The 10080-nt window shown below is 62.3% G+C and overlaps 1 protein-coding gene across 5 annotated transcripts in view; it reads right to left on the bottom strand.

Moving 5' to 3' along the window:
* Window positions 1–10080, bottom strand: part of CBFA2T3 (CBFA2/RUNX1 translocation partner 3) — a 67983-nt gene that overhangs the window by 52450 nt on the left and 5453 nt on the right. The window lies entirely within an intron of this gene.

The raw sequence follows: 10080 nt of genomic DNA, 5'->3' as shown, positions 1-10080 counted from the left end.
CGCCACCGCGCCCGCTCCCCCGGCCCCGCGCGGCCGCGGCCGACCCGCGCTCCCACGCAGGCCGCTGCGCAAAACCAGCTTCCCCGCCGCTCCCCGGCCCGCACCCGCTCTTCCAACCGCTCCCAACTCCTCCCCTGCGAAACCCGTGTCCCAAACTGTTTCGGTGCAAAACCCCCATTTTCCCAACTGCTTCACAGCAAAACACATTGTCCCGACGGTTTAGGTGCACAGAACCCTGCTCCCAACTATTTCATTGCAGTAAACCGTTTTCCCAACGGCTTAGGTGAAAAAAACCCACCTTTTTCCAGCTATTTCATTGCAAAAAAACCCTTTTTTTCCCAACCGTTTAGGTGCAAAGAACCGTGTTCCCAACTATCTCGTTGCAAACAACCATCTTTCCAACTGGTTAGGTGCAAAAAAAAAACATTTGCCCAACTATTTCATTGCAAAAAAAACCCCAACGTTTTCCCAACTATTTAGTTGTAAAGGACCATTTTCCCAACTGTTTTGTTGCGAAATAAAATTTTAAAAAATCCAACTGCTTCATTGGAAAGAATCGTTTTTCCAACTATTTAGTTGGACTGGTAAAAAATACGGCGTCTACTCAAAGATCCTCATCTGGCAGCACTTTTCAGAGACACCTTTGCCCTCCCCACCCCACCCCTTTTGCCCCTGGTTCGGCTCCGGCTCTTGGCGTGGGAGCCCCTCGCTCCCCTCCCTGCACCCCCTGGGCCCACCCGGCCTGCACCCCGGTTGCAATATCTCCCAGCCCAGGAGCAGAGAGGAAGGCAATCAGGAAGCCTTTTGCCCCCTGCTCCGTGATGGGTCGGGCACCTTTGGTGCCCCAGGCTGCGACGTACCCGCTCCGTGATGGGGGTCGTGGTCGTTGGTGCCCAAGACTGTGATGTGCTGCAAGGCTTGTCATTGCCCCGGGGCAGGAAGGGCTGCCACCGGCCCAGCCCAGTGGGGGCAGAGGCAGGGCAATGCTGAGGCTTGCAGGACTCTGATGAGAGGGGAGCGGGGGCTCACGAGCTGTTGGCCTATCCGGATCCTGGCGCCTCCAGGAGAGACTTATCCCTCCATGGGCACGGTGGGCACCAGCCTGGCCCTCACCGCCCACCTCTGATCCCTCCATGGGCACGGCCCTCACCGCCCACCTTGCGTCCGCCCCCTCCGTGAGAGCCGCGCAGCTCCACCTGCCTCGTGGCTGGGCCACGGGGGAAGCACGAGGGTCTGCCCCTTCAATCGACAAAGGCGGACGCGAGCATAGGAAAAAGGCGCCCACACACACCTGCCCGCCACGCTTGCAAACAGGTCTGGGGCCTGGACGGGCTCCTTTGCATAGCAAGCAGCCCGGCTGGGCCATGCAAATGCTGCGGGGGGCGGGGGGTGCCCTTGGAGGCTGGTTCCCCACGCACCAGCCGGGCTCTGCCCCCAGCCACGTGGCCCAGAGCAGCTCGGTTCACCCTCCCCAGCAAGCGTTGCGTGCCAAGCGTCGGCCTGACACGGCGGCTCCTTTGGCGTGGCCTCTCCCGTTGCTGCGCGAATCCCCCCATGAAGGGGAGCGGCGCCACGGGGGCGGCCAGGACCGCTCCTGGGAGAGGGAGTTGCAGGCCTGAGCCCCTTGCATCTGGAGGGGGCTCTTTAACCCCCCGCCATGACTGCCGAGAGCCCCCAAGACGTGACACTTCACGAGCGCGCCGGCCTCGGAAGGGCAGAAACGAAGCCTTTGTCTGCAGACCTCGGCGAAGCCCGCGTCGCTCGGGCCGAGGCCGCCCGGTAGGGACCGCCGTGCAGGAAGTGAATGCCTGGACGCCGAGATGATGGCTCGGCTCTGATATGACATTTATCTTTGCAGGAGAGGAGGCAAACAACTCATTCCTGGCGCTGCCGCTCACGAGTTATCAGGCGTTTCCTCCCCAGGGGAGATAGCGCGCCCGACTCAGGTCCGGGCATCACGACGGATTTGTTCAGGCCACCCCGGGGAAGGAGGATTATAACGCCGATCTGGTCGGCGCGCGGGCTTGGACAGCCGAAGTTGCCCGTACATCAGTCAAAAGGCCTGTCGGGCAGATGTTCCCCAGCTGGCTCTGGACGGGTCTCAAACGGTGCATGACCTTGCCGGGGGCTTGCGTCGGCTCCAGGCAGGGGGTGGAGGCAGCAGCCTTAGGTTAAATGTTTCCATGGTCGTTTCCCCATCTGGCCCCGAAACCCAGGTGATACGAGCACCGATAAGCCACGCTTGTTAGAAGACAGCACCAAAGCACTTCATTAAAGAGAGGCGGTTTCTCTCGTTGCATATCGGGGCACGACCTGGAGAGGCCGCGGGGCGAAGCCCCGTCCATACAGGCACGGGGCCTCCAGGGCCGTCCTGGCAGGAAGGGCTCAGACACTGGTTTCTCGGTCGTTCGGGGGGTAGCACGTGGGGGCCAGCACAGCCACGCTGCTCTCTGGTTGCTGGAGCTTTGCAGGACAGTAGGGACGGGGGAAGGGAGCAGGGCTGGCAGACCCGCGGGCCCGAAGCAAGCTCAGCAGGATTGCACCAATGGCACTCCGAAAAGTGGCGTGGAGAAAGCCCTGATGCGCTCACCGTCGGCCGGCCTTGATCCTGCCCGGCTCTCCTCTTGCTCATCTCCTGATCGCGGCGGCGGGAACGGGGCTTGGAGACATCAGGGCTTTGCTTTCGTGAGCAGCTCCACCGGGCTACTTGCAGGAGTGAGGACGGTGCCCGGGCAGAAGGGACCGCTGGCTTTTGTGCCCCATAGCATATGGGGGCCTGCGTGCATGCGAGAGAGCACGAGGCCGTATCTGCTCCCCAGAGGGGTCGACTGATGCCCACGCGTGCACGCATCGCCCCGCGCAGACGGCCACTTATTGACAGATCCAGGGAGCCACAATGAGCCCTGTCAAGTGCAAAGTGCAGCCCTCGCGCGCGTCTCTGGCCAGCGCCTTTCCCGGCTGTGTCAAGGGGCGCCTAGAAGCGGCCCGGCGAGGCCGCACGGCACGCTGCCCCGGGCTGGCGGACAGGTCCTCCCCCGAGGCGGGCGTTTGGGCGGCAGGGGCTGTTTCATTTCTATTCCACGCACACGGACTGTAATTTCAGTCTATTGAAGTCATAATTTACTACTGTGAAAATAAACATTTGTGTTGGCTTCTTTCGTTCGGCGGGCTTCGTGCGAATGCTAATCGTTCGCAGCCCCGCGCGCGCCGCCGCGGCCCGGGCGGCTGCACGGGCGGGACGCGGGGAACACGGCTCCGTGCAAGGGTTAGCACGCTACCGGCACCCTCGCACGTCCCCCCCACCCTCTTGGGGGTTTCACGCTTCAGAGAGAGAGGAGAAGAAGAGAAGTACCACTTAGTGCTAAGCCAGGGATAACGAGGAAATCAGCGGGAAGGCATCTGTGAGATAAAGGTAGCATTTTGTGCAAAGAAGATGCCGTTGGAAATGTGCGAGTCTTGGCCTGCTCCAGCAGCCGGGGTGGGGGGAGCAGAGGGGGTCTCGGTGTCTGTATTTGCAATAAAAATTAGAGGCAAATTTCTCCATCAAGGTCAAGGGCAGCGGGGCGGAGGAGCCCAGCTTTCTTCTGCTCCCTCCCAGCCTGGGCAAAGGGAGCGGCCGGCTCTCCACGATGATGTGGACCAGGCGGTTTCTGAGGCTTCAAACAGCCGAGTGAAAGAGCAGGGAGACGGGCACCTGGGTGCGGCTGCAGGCTTCGGGCCTGACCTGGGGCAAGTTCTGTGCCTCGGTTTCCCTCCCTGTAAAGGAGCAAGGGGGGCACGGCCTACACACAGGGGCAATGGCGGGCTCAGCTCATCACCAGTCCCAAGGGCAGTGTGGGGACGGTGGGGAGAGGGCTGGCATCCCAGCCCGCATGTGCAGGGAGGGGAGACCAGTGCTCACCTGAGACAGAGCAGGTGGGACCTGTTCTCCCCTCCCTGCCCCTGCTCAGACGCAGTAACCGGGCGCCCAGGGTGCCAGGGCCGGCGTCTGCTCCAGCAGGCAGGGCTGGCGTGGGGCGACCTCCAGCTTCCCCCATCAGATCGGCCTTCTCCGCTGCACCCTTGCAGAAGCGGGGTGGGGGTCCGGCGGTGCTGGCCTCAGTTTGCATTTGTATCTTCCCAGCTCTTTATCTTTCCCCCGGTCTCTGTATTGCTGCAATTACAGACACTTTAAAACACAATGATCTGGCTGTTAATGTGATGGATGACAGAAGCTTTCTGTCTGGTTTAAATCATCGCCTAGAGTGAGCAAACTTCTTTGCCTTAACCCTTTCCTGGTGCCGCAGCAGCTCCCTGCTTGGTCCCGTCAGCAGCGCCACGGAGCCCAGGTCCTGGGGCAGAGCCCTGGGTGCATCCGGGCAGGCGTGGGCTTTGGTTTCTTTTCTTCTCCTGAAGGGAGGGGGGAGGTTTGCTTCACATGTAAAGACGCAGTTATCCATCTCTCCCCTCCATCCAGAGCCTCTTCACTCCCCACAGTGGAGCTGCCACGGACCCCACAGCTCCCAGGCCCTACAGCCAGCCTGGAGGTGAACCACATGCCTCTAGCGTGCCCTGCCCTGCCTCTCTCGGTGCCTGGGGGGGATAAAATCATTAAAAAATGAGGGTTGGAAGGACCTCGGGAGGTTCTGCACACACGTGCACAGAGGGGCTGGCAGATAGCAGCAGCAGAAAGCTCTGAGACGAGTTTGCTGGGGCTCTGTCCCCCAAAGTGGCCACTGCCACCCCTTCCTTGGTCATTCAGGGGGTAGCGGAGCCACTTTGCTCCCTGGCTTGCAGGCCGGCAGAGGCTGGAGAAGGGAGCAATGGTCAAAGGAGCCCGACGCCTCTCCCAAATCAGGTCTGGGGAATAAACCAGCGGAGAGAGGCCTCCGGCACGCAGCCTGTCACTTCTCGGAGGCCCCCGGCTCGCCTGAGAACCGGAGCACCTGAGCGGTCACATGCGATGGCTGCTGGCCAGCGGGCCTTGTTCACAGCCCCGGGCAGCCTGCAGATAAGGCTGGAAATAGTCTGCTGCGGCAGCGCGGGGTGCGGGGCGGCTCTCCCACTTCTGCATTCTCCGCAGCTTTGTTTCGCCACGGTGGGAAAGGAAGGAGATTAGGGCGGGCGGGCGGCCAGGGGCCCGCCGATAAGGCAGCGCTCATGCCAAGGGGCGCCGGAGCAGCCCACGGCACAGCCTGGCGGAGCCCACGGGCACGGGCGGACGCGCTGCTCCCGCTGTCCCCCCGTTCCCACAGCCGCGCGGGGACCGGCGCTGGGAAAGTGGCAGTGGGAGACAGGCTAGAAAGGGCTCTAATGAGTTTCTGTCAGTCACCCCGACACATGATTGATGCCTCCGTGTGCAACAGCTGAGCTCTGGGGATTAAGTGCACATGTTATGTCAGTGCCGTACCCGCTCGCAGGCTTGTTTGGTCTTAAAGAAGCCGTCCCTGCTCCCCCCCTGCCCCCTTCCCGTGCCCGGGGGGAGCAGGGATGCCACCTCCACCCTGGGAGGGGTGGGGAGGTTCAAGGCCAGCCTGGCTGGGTCGGTGGCATGGAGAGGGAAGCCACCGTGCACCCATGCCCCGCGGGCCGTGCCGCAAGAGCCAGGCCTAGCAGGGGGATGCCCTGGCTTTGCACGGGGGACGTGGTGCCTTGTTTCGGGACCCCTCCAGGCACCCCGACAGCTCCGGGGGGAAGGGTGGTGCGCAGAGGCTCATTGACCCCCACGCCTTCTCCCAGAGGGGGGCTGAGCAGCCGCAGGACGGGGCCTTTTGCAGCCAGGCCTTGCACACCCGGGGGCTGCAAATGCAATCACCGTGCAAGGTGCACGCACACCTGGGGGAGCTGGGACCAGACCTGGGGGAGCTGTGCCTGGGGGTGTTACTGTGGGAACCAGGGTCATCCTGTCCCCCCCACCCCTCCCAGATGGAGGGAGCTGTGGCCCAGGGCAGAAGCCGGAGAGATGCAGCCGCGAGATAGGGGCGATGCTTAACCGACGCTTTGAAACCTCAAGGGAAACGACCGGTGAGACACGCGACTCGGGCCTGATCTCTGGCACACATGGGTGAGTCATGCCTGCTATCTGGCACACGCGCGTGAATGCCATGTTGGGGAGGGAGGGAGGAAGGTTGAGCAAATCGCACATGATACCTGACCCAGGTGGGCAGCTCAGCTCTCCGTGACCCAAGCCCCCTGCACAGCGTGCCCGCGTGCCCTGGAGCGTGTTTGGGGGGGGGTTGTCTGACCCGGGGTCTCAGCTACATGTAAGGCTGCCTGCACCTGGGGGAGGCGGAGGAGCTCGTGTCTGTGTGCACAGATGCGTGCCGCCTGCCCTGCCCAGGATTGCTCCACCCTGCCGGCAGGCAGGGCCGTGGCCAGCCGAGCGCCAGGCTGGGTCTCAGGGGTCTGATGCTGCCCCCGCCTATCCCTGCAGCCACATCACCCCGGGCAGGCGGTGCTCACATCACCCCTAGGAAGGGTTTCTGGCTAATTAAGGCTGATTTCCTGGACAGAGCTCATGCAAATGCGCTTTGCTTCTCTAGAGACAGCTGTTTGCTCCCCTGGCTGCAGGCAAAGCCCGCGCACGTACAGGGACCTGTGCACACGCCTGCCTGCCTGACACCAGGGGCAGGGCAAAGACAACAGAGCCGCCTTTCCTCTCTCCTGCCCCTGGGCTGGCCCGGCAGCCGCCAGGGACCTTGCTGCAGACCCTCTCCCCCTGCAAACCTGCAAGCAGAGGCCAGCTACAGGGCTGAAATGCCCTGGGACCACCCTGACTCCACTCCTACTTCACAGCTTGCTGCCCCGAGACATTCCTGCCACCCCGCAGCGGCCCTGACCATGCGCTTGCAGCTCGCGTGAGAAGCCGTGTGGTGGCCGGGCCACGCTTGGAGCAGAGGGAAGGCAGGAGCTCCAGGCGTCCCACGGGATCCTTGCAGCCCCGGTGCCTCCAAGATGCCTGAGCTGCTGCTGGGGTTGCTCAGCACGGGTTGCACTGTGCCAGGAGCTGTGGCACCACCCACGTTCTCCGCAAAGCCCCGCACAAAACCAGGCCAGGCTGCTGCCCCCACTCCCCTGGGGTGCACCTGAGCACGGGCCCGGCTTCTCCTCTGCTCCCAGAGCACAAAGAGAGGTCACACGTTTGCAGGAGGCACCAGGCTGCCCATCGGCGGGGGGACGTGGCACCAGGCTCTGCCAGGCTGAGCCGCCCTTTCTCCTGGCCTGTTATGGGGTGAAGGATGTTCTGCTCCAGCCTTTTCTCCCCCCACTTCTCTTTCCCTTTCCTGGTTGTTCCTTTTGCCTGGGCAGCAGAAGCAGACCTTGGCTTCCAACTCTTTGAGATGGTCTAATAAAAGAAATCAGATTCACCCAAAGCACCTTGCCAGACCTTGGGTTTGTCTTCTTCTGCCTTTCTTCCTGAGATCCTACAGAGGCTGGAGCCCACCTGGAGGATATCAAAAGAGTATTTTTTTAAGACAATGGCAGCTAATTGGAGTTTATTGCCATTCAATGACTGTGAGTCAAAGCCTGGGGCAGGGCGGCGGGGGGGATGGAGCCCTTGGCAGCCCTCTCCAGTCCCTTGGGCAGCACAGGCCACAGCAGGGCAGGCTCAGAGCAGCCCCTCTGCTCCACAGGGCAGTCCCAAGGGTAGGGGGGAGATGCCCCAGCTGGCTGACATCCTCCGGGAGGTTGCATTAGCTTGCAAACCACTGTGGATGAGCAGCTCTTCCTCTCCTTGCCCCAGTGAAAGCAATGGCCTCAGATAAGCCTCCGATAGGATCTCTTCCCCAGCCTCTCCGCAGCCTCAGGGAGGCCCAGGACTCTCCGCCGCCTCTTCCCCCGGCCATGGGGTGCCCTCGCCTCGTGCTGTTGAACACGGGCCGCGCGCTAGTCCGGAGGCGGTTGCATTCTGCTGCGGGGGGAATGGGCCGGCTCCTCCGCTTCCCACGGAGGCGCAGCTCTCGCTGAAGCCCACGGCTGTCCTGCCCGAAGAAAGGCAGCGGGGATTGGGACCATCCCATGCTGCAAGTCCTTGGGGATAGGATGTGCTTTGGAAGCACAGGAGAATACGGTCCTGCTTGTTGCCTGTCATTTAAACAGGCTCCCCAGAGCGGTGGTGCAGTCTCCATCCTTGGAGGTTTTGAAGACCCAGGTAGACAAAGCCTCGGCTGGGATGCTGGAGTTGGGGCTGGACCTGCTTGGGCTGGATGCGACCTCCTGAGGGGTTCATTGCAACCTCAAGCTAGCGGGTGACCTGGCCAGCACCCGCAGAAGGGGAGCTGACAACACCGTGGCCACCTACAACCCTGCCTCCGGGTCTCATCGCCCTCCCCAAGCACCACCGGATTCCTCTTTCTCCATCCATACCAGCAGCCCTGTGCAGGGAGAGCCAGCTGACATCACCCCCCGCACCCAAGCTCGGCAGGCCTGGGAAGCAGCACCGTGCAGTGAGGAGGTGCCAGATTCCCCACCGCACGCCTGGCACGCTAATCTCGGCGTCTGAATCCAGCCGGCGGCTAATCCTGGGAGCTGGGCCGCAGACCGTGCCCGCGCGCCGCTCCCTTGCTGTTTTATTGGACTCCAAAGCGCTCCCCTCCACTCCTGCTCCCGACTCGGTCCCCAGCTCGGTAATTCAGGCTGGAATGCGCGGCGGAGATAAGAGACGTGCCCAACAGCTCGCCCGCCTTATCGCTCCTGGCAGCTGCGTCCGCCTGCCCGCCAGGGTGACATCTCTGAGCAGGAAGCGCTGTGTGCCAGTGCCCGGCCGAAGGAAGGCGACGGAGCTTTGTTCGCTCGGTCTGGGGGGGTCGCCGGGGCTTACTTCTTCCCTTTCGCCTCGCAGCATCGCCCCGCCAGCAAGGCCGCTCTCATGCATGGGCGCAGGGCTCTGCGTGGGCTCCAGCTCCCCGAGGGGCTGCAGCTCTCCCAGGGCTGCAAGCGAGCAGTTACAAAGTAGACGCCTTCCTGAACTGGCAGACTCGTGCCCGCTCTGCGGCGCAGACAGGATGAGTGCGGTTATCCGAGCCGTTGCACCCACTCCGAGGGGTCCCGAGCAGTGGGGCAGGCCTCAGAAAATCCCTCGACTTGGCTCAAAAACTTTGCAAAACAATACGTCGGGGGTTTCCCCTGGCTTCGGAGACTGCAGAGGGGCCCCGCGTCCCACCCGCCTCTGCTCTCAGGCGGGCTAGGAGCTCATTTGTTTAAGGCTGAGATTTTCACGTGATCACGGGACTCCGGGAGCTGGGGCTATAGAGGACAGCCTCCAATCTCCGGCGGCTTGCGATCAAACAGCAAGGGCTCCCCGAGCGGGGGCTGCTGTTCATCCTGGGGGTGCCGGAGAGTTTCCATTCTGAGCCCCTTGACTTCGCATTGAACTCGCTGAAATATTCCCTCTGGCGCTGAGCTGTCCCTGGCCAGGCCCTTGCCAGCATGGGAAGCTTGAGCACAATCCACGGCGTTTGCAAACGAGACGCGTTTCACCTTTCCTAGGACTCTCCCTCACCGCCAGGCCCCTTTCTGGCTCCAGAAATGGCCCTCAAGCAGCACAAGCCTGCATTGCCCTGCCCAGCGCGCCTCCGGTTATCCTGGGGTGAAATGTGCTGGCACAGCTCCAGCCAGTCGCATCCTGCCCCTGCGTTCCCCGCCTGATCCTGCACCAGCAGCGCAGTCTGGTCAGGCCACGAGGATTAGGACCCCGCTCCAGTGATGCGTTCAGGTCACTGGGACATGCTTGCAGACTCGCTCAGGGCATGAGGACCCCGCACAGCTTCCCTGCAGGGTGTTTGTGCAATTAGGCAGCAGAAGGGTTAACCCCCCCCCCCTTTTTTTCCCCCCTTCTGCTTGGCCAAATTGCAAGCCCCCATCACCGGCTGCTTGCCAGCGCTGGGATTTGACAGGGTGGAACTGGCTGCATAAGGCTCTTTAATGATGGGAATTTAATTAGCTTGCCTTGCACTTCCAACACCTCTGGTCCTTGCAGAAAATCAATGCGAGTTAACAGGAGTCAATCCAGCATGGCCGGCTGCAGCTCTGTCACACGCAGCCTTCGAGACAGCTTTATCAGCCGGCCCGCACGCCCGCCGAACGGGCAGGGAGCTCTCC

Source organism: Gavialis gangeticus, unplaced genomic scaffold, assembly GCF_001723915.1.
Source record: "Gavialis gangeticus isolate Ggan-Ray unplaced genomic scaffold, GavGan_comp1, whole genome shotgun sequence".
Lineage (NCBI taxonomy): Eukaryota > Metazoa > Chordata > Crocodylia > Gavialidae > Gavialis > Gavialis gangeticus.
Note: the sequence above shows the minus strand (reverse complement) of the source record. Positions and strands in the feature narration are given on the sequence as shown.